Genomic DNA, 9,287 nt, shown 5'->3' with positions numbered 1-9,287 from the left:
GTACAGTGTATATGGGCCCCTGTGTACCGTACAGTGTATATGGGCCCCTGTGTACCGTACAGTGTATATGGGCCCTGTGTACCGTACAGTGTATATGGGCCCCTGTGTACCGTACAGTGTATATGGGCCGCGGTGCACCGTACAGTGTATATGGGCCGCGGTGTACCGTACATGGGATCTTACGCTTTATTAAAACCTTACCAAACTCTTATAAATAACCGACACAGACACCAATATTGGATAAATAAGGCCGCGGTGTTTATTAACGGGGTTACAAACATTTGGGGAGAAATATAACCAATAATAACCATAACACTTGCTGTAAACTCTGTTTTACAGACCCAAGTTTATTAACCAATCAATAACCATAACAGTTCATGTAAACTCTGTCTTACAGACACGAGTTTACCACCACCAAACTCTCCCCAAGTTTACCTGCCCACCCGCCTAATGCGGGCGACAATCCCCCATTAACTACACCGCGACAAATCTACGGGAGGGAGGGCGGGATGCTGCTTCCTTTCCAGCTGATGATGGCCCACATCTCTGCACCTCCATATATCACTGCTGCTCCTCTCAGCTTATTCCTCTGGACCAATCACCAGCCACTATCAGGCCACCTGATTCTGCCTGACAACCACAGGCATTTCCCGCCATTTTTCTTCAGCCCAATCATCTGCTGCTGCCAACCAGTCCATCACTGGGCAGAACTCACTCTCTGCCATCTCATCTGACCCAGTAATGACCTTTGTAACATATCATGGTTAACCAGAAAACCTTCTCCATAGAAGGTGACATATCATCCATCCATCATGTATATAAAGCTCCCAGATCCCATGAGGCTTTCCCTCCTAACTGTCCCTCAAGCCTTACATGGGATCTTACGCTTTATTAAAACCTTACCAAACTCTTATAAATAACCGACACAGACACCAATATTGGATAAATAAGGCCGCGGTGTTTATTAACGGGGTTACAAACATTTGGGGAGAAATATAACCAATAATAACCATAACACTTGCTGTAAACTCTGTTTTACAGACCCAAGTTTATTAACCAATCAATAACCATAACAGTTCATGTAAACTCTGTCTTACAGACACGAGTTTACCACCACCAAACTCTCCCCAAGTTTACCTGCCCACCCGCCTAATGCGGGCGACAATCCCCCACCAGGCCATGGCATCCACTAGTGACATGGCCCCCCCAACAGCCGCAGCCTCCTCAATTATCTACACAAATCCATAATAAAAATATCCAACGCAATCTCTGACAAGTATACTATATCCTTCTTATGGAATCCTGGAACCAAACCTTCCATATCAGCATGTCTAAAAAGAGAACATCCACTCCTGGTGTGAGCTCTACCACCGGGGTAACCCTTCTCCGAATTCTCTCACTATATACAGACCTCGGCAATGACCATAATAAACGAGGAACAATATCTGAAAAAACTATCACTGTATCTGGAACCTTGTTTAATGCTCCACATCTCCCTTTCAATGTCCCATGACATATCAATGTGTTCTCTTCTATGTCATTAACCCCTAAGTGTAAAATCAAAACATCTGGACAGGGCCCACGTGATTCTCCAAGCCCACGTGACTCTTTATACATCAGTTTAGCCATTAATCCACTCCACCTCATACCTCTGCTACCGCGCCAAAAATTTCAAACTGTGATCTGTACAAACCCAAATTTTCAGAACAACAGTGATCCGCTGCCGTTCTCCAAGCCCAGTACACAAAGGAGGGTCCAACAATCCACACAATACTTTTCTTAACTCCTAAAATGAAAAAAGAATTAGTACACCATATTATTCAGGCGCATGTACAACTTAAACTGAGATGATCCCCATCTGTTTACTTTTTCTTCAATAAAACCGCACCTGTAAACCAATAAGCACCATTTTACATTAAAAGCAAGATAATGACTGTCCATCATCCCTGGCTCCCCGAAAACAAGACAGGGTCTTCTACTAATTTGCTCCACAAGATCTTACTTTGCCATGTATAACTGCCTGGCACTATTTACATTTACTGTTTTTTTTTTTTTTGTTTGTTTGTTTGTTTTTTTTTTTAATTAACTTCAACTAGGGCTTAATTTTGGAATAGGGCTTAAAGTTCAAGCATCCAGAAAAATCCTGCTAGGGTTTATTTCCGGGTAGGTTTTATCACCGGAGAAACGGGGTACATGGATCAACAAAGAACCTGGTGCTTGCAGGCATAGACACAAACGCCTGCAAATTCCTAAGCAAGCATATATTCTCATGAAAATGAGCAAACAAGCGAATTCACACCCCTTTACCCATTTCGTCTTTTTTTTATTTTTTTATTTTATTATTATTATTATAAAGCTCCCATGGTTGGACAAATCCTTAAGGCCCCAAAGTCAGATCTAAACAGCTGTACCTCATCTGCTGATCTACACACTTCAGGCAATACTTTCACCAACTTCCCTTGTAAGCTCAATGTGATAGCAGAGCGTTGATCAGCGGTATCAGCTACCGCCTTACAGCCTCTGATCAATCTCTCTACCTGAAAAACAATTAATAGGTACCAGATTATACCATCTTTGAAAGAAAGCCATACCCAACATTACCTTCCAAACTGAGCTATATGAGCTGCATCCTGAATGTTGGACTCTTCTTCCCTGAATTGCGCATCCGTAAACAAGACTATAAGATAGCAGCTGCATTAATCTCACACCGACCATCTCTAACATCAGTAAGAGGTTATATGTTAGACATAATCTGACTAGCATACGAATTAATTGGTGCTGACCGGCTCTTACCAACAATCACTCCATAATCATTATCCTCTGATGTCAGCAGCCCATGATAACTCCTCCGCTTCCACAAGCTCCCATCACCAAGTTGACTGACCATTAAAGTCAAAGATACCAACCATAGCACTAAATGCTGCTTTAGCTTCCTTGACATCCGCGCATGCGATGTATGGGACTTCCAACCGCATATCACCACACATGACCTGCGGGAATACCTGCGACCAATAATAATCACCTGTGAAGCCAAACAGGACTGATCTGCTAACGGCTGCAACTCCCTCCATGTAATCGTCCTTCATACGTAATGTCTGACTAATTAAACCCATAAACTATACACCCCTGACATTGGCAATTAGAAAAACCATCACAATGCTATCAATTAAATAGCTAAAAACTCCAACCGAGTATACGGCCATACAATTTTCCCGTTCGCCAGCGGCACCCCCAAAATCCTCCATCCTGGCCACATGCCCTCTAAAACTTGTGCATACCCTCATTACCCTGATGCCCCATAAACAACAACCATCTATGTAGTGTATTACATCAGTATCAGGGGATTCCTTCCTCCCACCTACTCTAACAATGAGGATAGTCCTAAATAATAGCGGGATGCCTTAGATCCCATCGGTAACGCCAAACCGGAAACCAAAGGATTCAAACCCAACCAATAAGAAGTTATCCGAATAATGCATCACATGACCGAAGGGCCATAATAAAGCCAATGTAGTCACATGATGCATATCTTAATGCCAGCAGCTCAGGAGCCTCAGCATTCAGAGAAGACTGCTTGTGGGTAAGATAGATGATAAATCACTGAGAGGAGATAGACTCCTTCTGTGGCATCACCCTTAAAGGGGACAACCTCAAATTGAAAAAAAGGGGGGGGATCAAAATGACCGGCAACTCTGCCCTCAGCTATGTTCTTAGCAATTTAGCTAGATCAGGATCATAAACAACTGAAATTAGCTTATTAACCCCTTCACAGCTGAGTCCCTTTAACTCATGCACATATAAGCCGTACCGGGATCCTTCTTTAATGAGCCGGGCCTACTTCCAATATCAGAGCCTCACTGGAGTCCTGCCCTATTGCAGGAAACTCTCTATTTCCTGGATGCAAGGAATTTGTACTGATTTCTGACTAAAACAACCATAAATGGATGAGAGCGGCACAATATGAGCCCTCATGTCAGTACCCACAGCTCTTACCTCAGTACCCACACCGCTCCATTACCTCGATCCCATAAATGTAACCACACACCGAGGTAGTGAGGCGCCCCAAGGATGTCTAACAACCACCTAACTAGTTACACCGAGGAAACACCAACACCCCGGTAACCATTATTAACCGTCTCTGTTCCTCCGGTCAACATTAGATTCTGATTATTTTTATATGAAAGTAACAGTTATAAAACAACAAGTAATTATAAACCAGATCTGATTAACAGCAGCAGCCGCCTCAACCACAGATTGCATGCAGTAGTTACCTCACAGCTGATAGCTGACCAGTTATCTCACCGCTGACAGATACCAAGCAGTGGTTAGAGCTGACAGTCTGCATGCAGTGGTCACCTCAGAGCTCAGTCACCTCAGAGCTCAGTCACCTCAGAGCTCAACAGCCTAGTAAGGGTTATCACTAACACATTTAAAACTGACCAATCTACCTTAGGGGGCGCTCACACGACGGCCCCGATGCCCAGCACCCTGTGAGCCAAAGCCAGGAGCAGAGAGGAAGCATAATGGAAAGATTCCCATGTCCTCCCCATAATAGACCTGCTCCTGGCTCCGGTTCGCCAAATCTGAACACAAAAACCGCCGTGCGAAATCACTCCCAACTGCTACACAAGCTAAATCCTTCTATACACAGGTGCCAGTAACCAGGAGTACCACCTGGTTACCGGGGGTCTCACCACTTGTAGAGCTTCACCTGTACCCTGCTATCACAACAGCACAGGTCTTGGCAGAGGGGCCGTCGCCATCTTGTCGAGCTTCACCCGTACCCTGCACGCACAGCAGTACAGGACTTGGTGTTGGCATCTGGTGGCACTGTTCCTGCTGGCGTTGGCATCCGCTGGGCACTGTTTCCGCTGCCAGGTTTCAGTCGCCTCCGATCGGATGAAGGTAAAGGCAGCCCCTGCGTTTGCTTCGCTGGTAATTTTCTACTGACAAGTCCTCCTCAGATACAAGTGTTCACACAATGTCCTCTGCAGCTCCTCCTGGCAGGCACTGCTGACAAGTCCTAAGCTGAAGCGCAGGGGATTCCAGAAATCTGTGAAACTGTTCCTAACTGACCACTTCATCCTCGCTGACGATCAGGTGCTGGAGAAAGTCCTTCATCTTCACAGAGGGTCTGAAGCTGTGACAGGAATTGTGAGGGGAGCTGACAGGAATTGTGACAGGAACAGGGAGCTGTCACCTGGATGCTGCATGCTGCTTCCTTTCCAGCTGATGATGGCCCACATCTCTGCACCTCCATATATCACTGCTGCTCCTCTCAGCTTATTCCTCTGGACCAATCACCAGCCACTATCAGGCCACCTGATTCTGCCTGACAACCACAGGCATTTCCCGCCATTTTTCTTCAGCCCAATCATCTGCTGCTGCCAACCAGTCCATCACTGGGCAGAACTCACTCTCTGCCATCTCATCTGACCCAGTAATGACCTTTGTAACATATCATGGTTAACCAGAAAACCTTCTCCATAGAAGGTGACATATCATCCATCCATCATGTATATAAAGCTCCCAGATCCCATGAGGCTTTCCCTCCTAACTGTCCCTCAAGCCTTACAGTGTATATGGGCCGCGGTGCACCGTACAGTGTATATGGGCCGCGGTGTACCGTACAGTGTATATGGGCCGCGGTGTACCGTACAGTGTATATGGGCCGCGGTGCACCGTACAGTGTATATGGGCCGCGGTGTACCGTACAGCGTATATGGGCCCCTGTGTACCGTACAGCGTATATGGGCCGCGGTGTACCGTACAGTGTATATGGGCCGCGGTGTACCGTACAGTGTATATGGGCCCCTGTGTACCGTACAGCGTATATGGGCCGCGGTGTACCGTACAGTGTATATGGGCCGCGGTGTACCGTACAGTGTATATGGGCCGCGGTGCACCGTACAGTGTATATGGGCCGCGGTGTACCGTACAGTGTATATGGGCCGCGGTGTACCGTACAGTGTATATGGGCCCCTGTGTACCGTACAGCGTATATGGGCCGCGGTGTACTGTACAGTGTATATGGGCCGCGGTGCACCGTACAGTGTATATGGGCCGCGGTGCACCGTACAGTGTATATGGGCCCCTGTGTACCGTACAGCGTATATGGGCCGCGGTGCACCGTACAGTGTATATGGGCCGCGGTGCACCGTACAGTGTATATGGGCCGCGGTGTACCGTACAGTGTATATGGGCCCCTGTGTACCGTACAGCGTATATGGGCCGCGGTGTACCGTACAGTGTATATGGGCCGCGGTGTACCGTACAGTGTATATGGGCCGCGGTGTACCGTACAGTGTATATGGGCCGCGGTGCACCGTACAGTGTATATGGGCCGCGGTGTACCGTACAGTGTATATGGGCCCCTGTGCACCGTACAGTGTATATGGGCCGCGGTGTACCGTACAGTGTATATGGGCCCCTGTGTACCGTACAGTGTATATGGGCCGCGGTGTACCGTACAGTGTATATGGGCCGCGGTGCACCGTACAATGTATATGGGCCCCTGTGTACCGTACAGTGTATATGGGCCGCGGTGTACCGTACAGTGTATATGGGCCCCTGTGTACCGTACAGTGTATATGGGCCGCGGTGTACCGTACAGTGTATATGGGCCGCGGTGCACCGTACAATGTATATGGGCCCCTGTGCACCGTACAGCGTATATGGGCCGCGGTGCACCGTACAGTGTATATGGGCCGCGGTGCACCGTACAGTGTATATGGGCCGCGGTGTACCGTACAGTGTATATGGGCCCCTGTGTACCGTACAGCGTATATGGGCCGCGGTGCACCGTACAGTGTATATGGGCCGCGGTGCACCGTACAGTGTATATGGGCCCCTGTGTACCGTACAGTGTATATGGGCCGCGGTGCACCGTACAGTGTATATGGGCCGCGGTGCACCGTACAGTGTATATGGGCCCCTGTGTACCGTACAGTGTATATGGGCCCCTGTGTACCGTACAGTGTATATGGGCCGCGGTGCACCGTACAGTGTATATGGGCCGCGGTGCACCGTACAGTGTATATGGGCCGCGGTGTACCGTACAGTGTATATGGGCCGCGGTGTACCGTACAGTGTATATGGGCCCCTGTGTACCGTACAGTGTATATGGGCCGCGGTGTACCGTACAGTGTATATGGGCCGCGGTGTACCGTACAGTGTATATGGGCCGCGGTGTACCGTACAGTGTATATGGGCCGCGGTGCACCGTACAATGTATATGGGCCCCTGTGCACCGTACAGTGTATATGGGCCGCGGTGTACCGTACAGTGTATATGGGCCCCGGTGCACCGTACAGTGTATATGGGCCCCTGTGTACCGTACAGTGTATATGGGCCGCGGTGCACCGTACAGTGTATATGGGCCGCGGTGCACCGTACAGTGTATATGGGCCGCGGTGTACCGTACAGTGTATATGGGCCCCTGTGTACCGTACAGCGTATATGGGCCGCGGTGCACCGTACAGTGTATATGGGCCGCGGTGCACCGTACAGTGTATATGGGCCCCTGTGTACCGTACAATGTATATGGGCCGCGGTGCACCGTACAGTGTATATGGGCCGCGGTGCACCGTACAGTGTATATGGGCCCCGGTGCACCGTACAGTGTATATGGGCCCCTGTGTACCGTACAGTGTATATGGGCCCCTGTGTACCGTACAGTGTATATGGGCCGCGGTGCACCGTACAGTGTATATGGGCCGCGGTGCACCGTACAGTGTATATGGGCCGCGGTGTACCGTACAGTGTATATGGGCCCCTGTGTACCGTACAGTGTATATGGGCCCCTGTGTACCGTACAGTGTATATGGGCCCCTGTGCACCGTACAGTGTATATGGGCCCCTGTGTACCGTACAGTGTATATGGGCCCCTGTGTACCGTACAGTGTATATGGGCCGCGGTGTACCGTACAGTGTATATGGGCCGCGGTGTACCGTACAGTGCATATGGGCCGCGGTGTACCGTACAGTGTATATGGGCCGCGGTGCACCGTACAGTGTATATGGGCCCCTGTGTACCGTACAGTGTATATGGGCCGCGGTGCACCGTACAATGTATATGGGCCCCTGTGCACCGTACAGTGTATATGGGCCGCGGTGCACCGTACAGTGTATATGGGCCCCGGTGCACCGTACAGTGTATATGGGCCCCTGTGTACCGTACAGTGTATATGGGCCCCGGTGCACCGTACAATGTATATGGGCTGCGGTGTACCGTACAGTGTATATGGGCCCCTGTGTACCGTACAGTGTATATGGGCCGCGGTGCACCGTACAGTGTATATGGGCCCCGGTGCACCGTACAGTGTATATGGGCCCCTGTGTACCGTACAGTGTATATGGGCCCCGGTGCACCGTACAGTGTATATGGGCCGCGGTGCACCGTACAGTGTATATGGGCCGCGGTGCACCGTACAATGTATATGGGCCGCGGTGTACCGTACAGTGTATATGGGCCCCTGTGTACCGTACAGTGTATATGGGCCGCGGTGTACCGTACAGTGTATATGGGCCGCGGTGCACCGTACAATGTATATGGGCCCCTGTGTACCGTACAGTGTATATGGGCCGCGGTGTACCGTACAGTGTATATGGGCCCCTGTGTACCGTACAGTGTATATGGGCCGCGGTGTACCGTACAGTGTATATGGGCCGCGGTGCACCGTACAATGTATATGGGCCCCTGTGCACCGTACAGCGTATATGGGCCGCGGTGCACCGTACAGTGTATATGGGCCGCGGTGCACCGTACAGTGTATATGGGCCGCGGTGTACCGTACAGTGTATATGGGCCCCTGTGTACCGTACAGCGTATATGGGCCGCGGTGCACCGTACAGTGTATATGGGCCGCGGTGCACCGTACAGTGTATATGGGCCCCTGTGTACCGTACAGTGTATATGGGCCGCGGTGCACCGTACAGTGTATATGGGCCGCGGTGCACCGTACAGTGTATATGGGCCCCTGTGTACCGTACAGTGTATATGGGCCCCTGTGTACCGTACAGTGTATATGGGCCGCGGTGCACCGTACAGTGTATATGGGCCGCGGTGCACCGTACAGTGTATATGGGCCGCGGTGTACCGTACAGTGTATATGGGCCGCGGTGTACCGTACAGTGTATATGGGCCCCTGTGTACCGTACAGTGTATATGGGCCGCGGTGTACCGTACAGTGTATATGGGCCGCGGTGTACCGTACAGTGTATATGGGCCGCGGTGCACCGTACAATGTATATGGGCCCCTGTGCACCGTACAGTGTATATGGGCCGC

This window comes from Eleutherodactylus coqui, chromosome 4 (assembly GCF_035609145.1).
Source record: "Eleutherodactylus coqui strain aEleCoq1 chromosome 4, aEleCoq1.hap1, whole genome shotgun sequence".
Classification (NCBI taxonomy): domain Eukaryota; kingdom Metazoa; phylum Chordata; class Amphibia; order Anura; family Eleutherodactylidae; genus Eleutherodactylus; species Eleutherodactylus coqui.
This window is presented reverse-complemented; position numbering follows the sequence as displayed.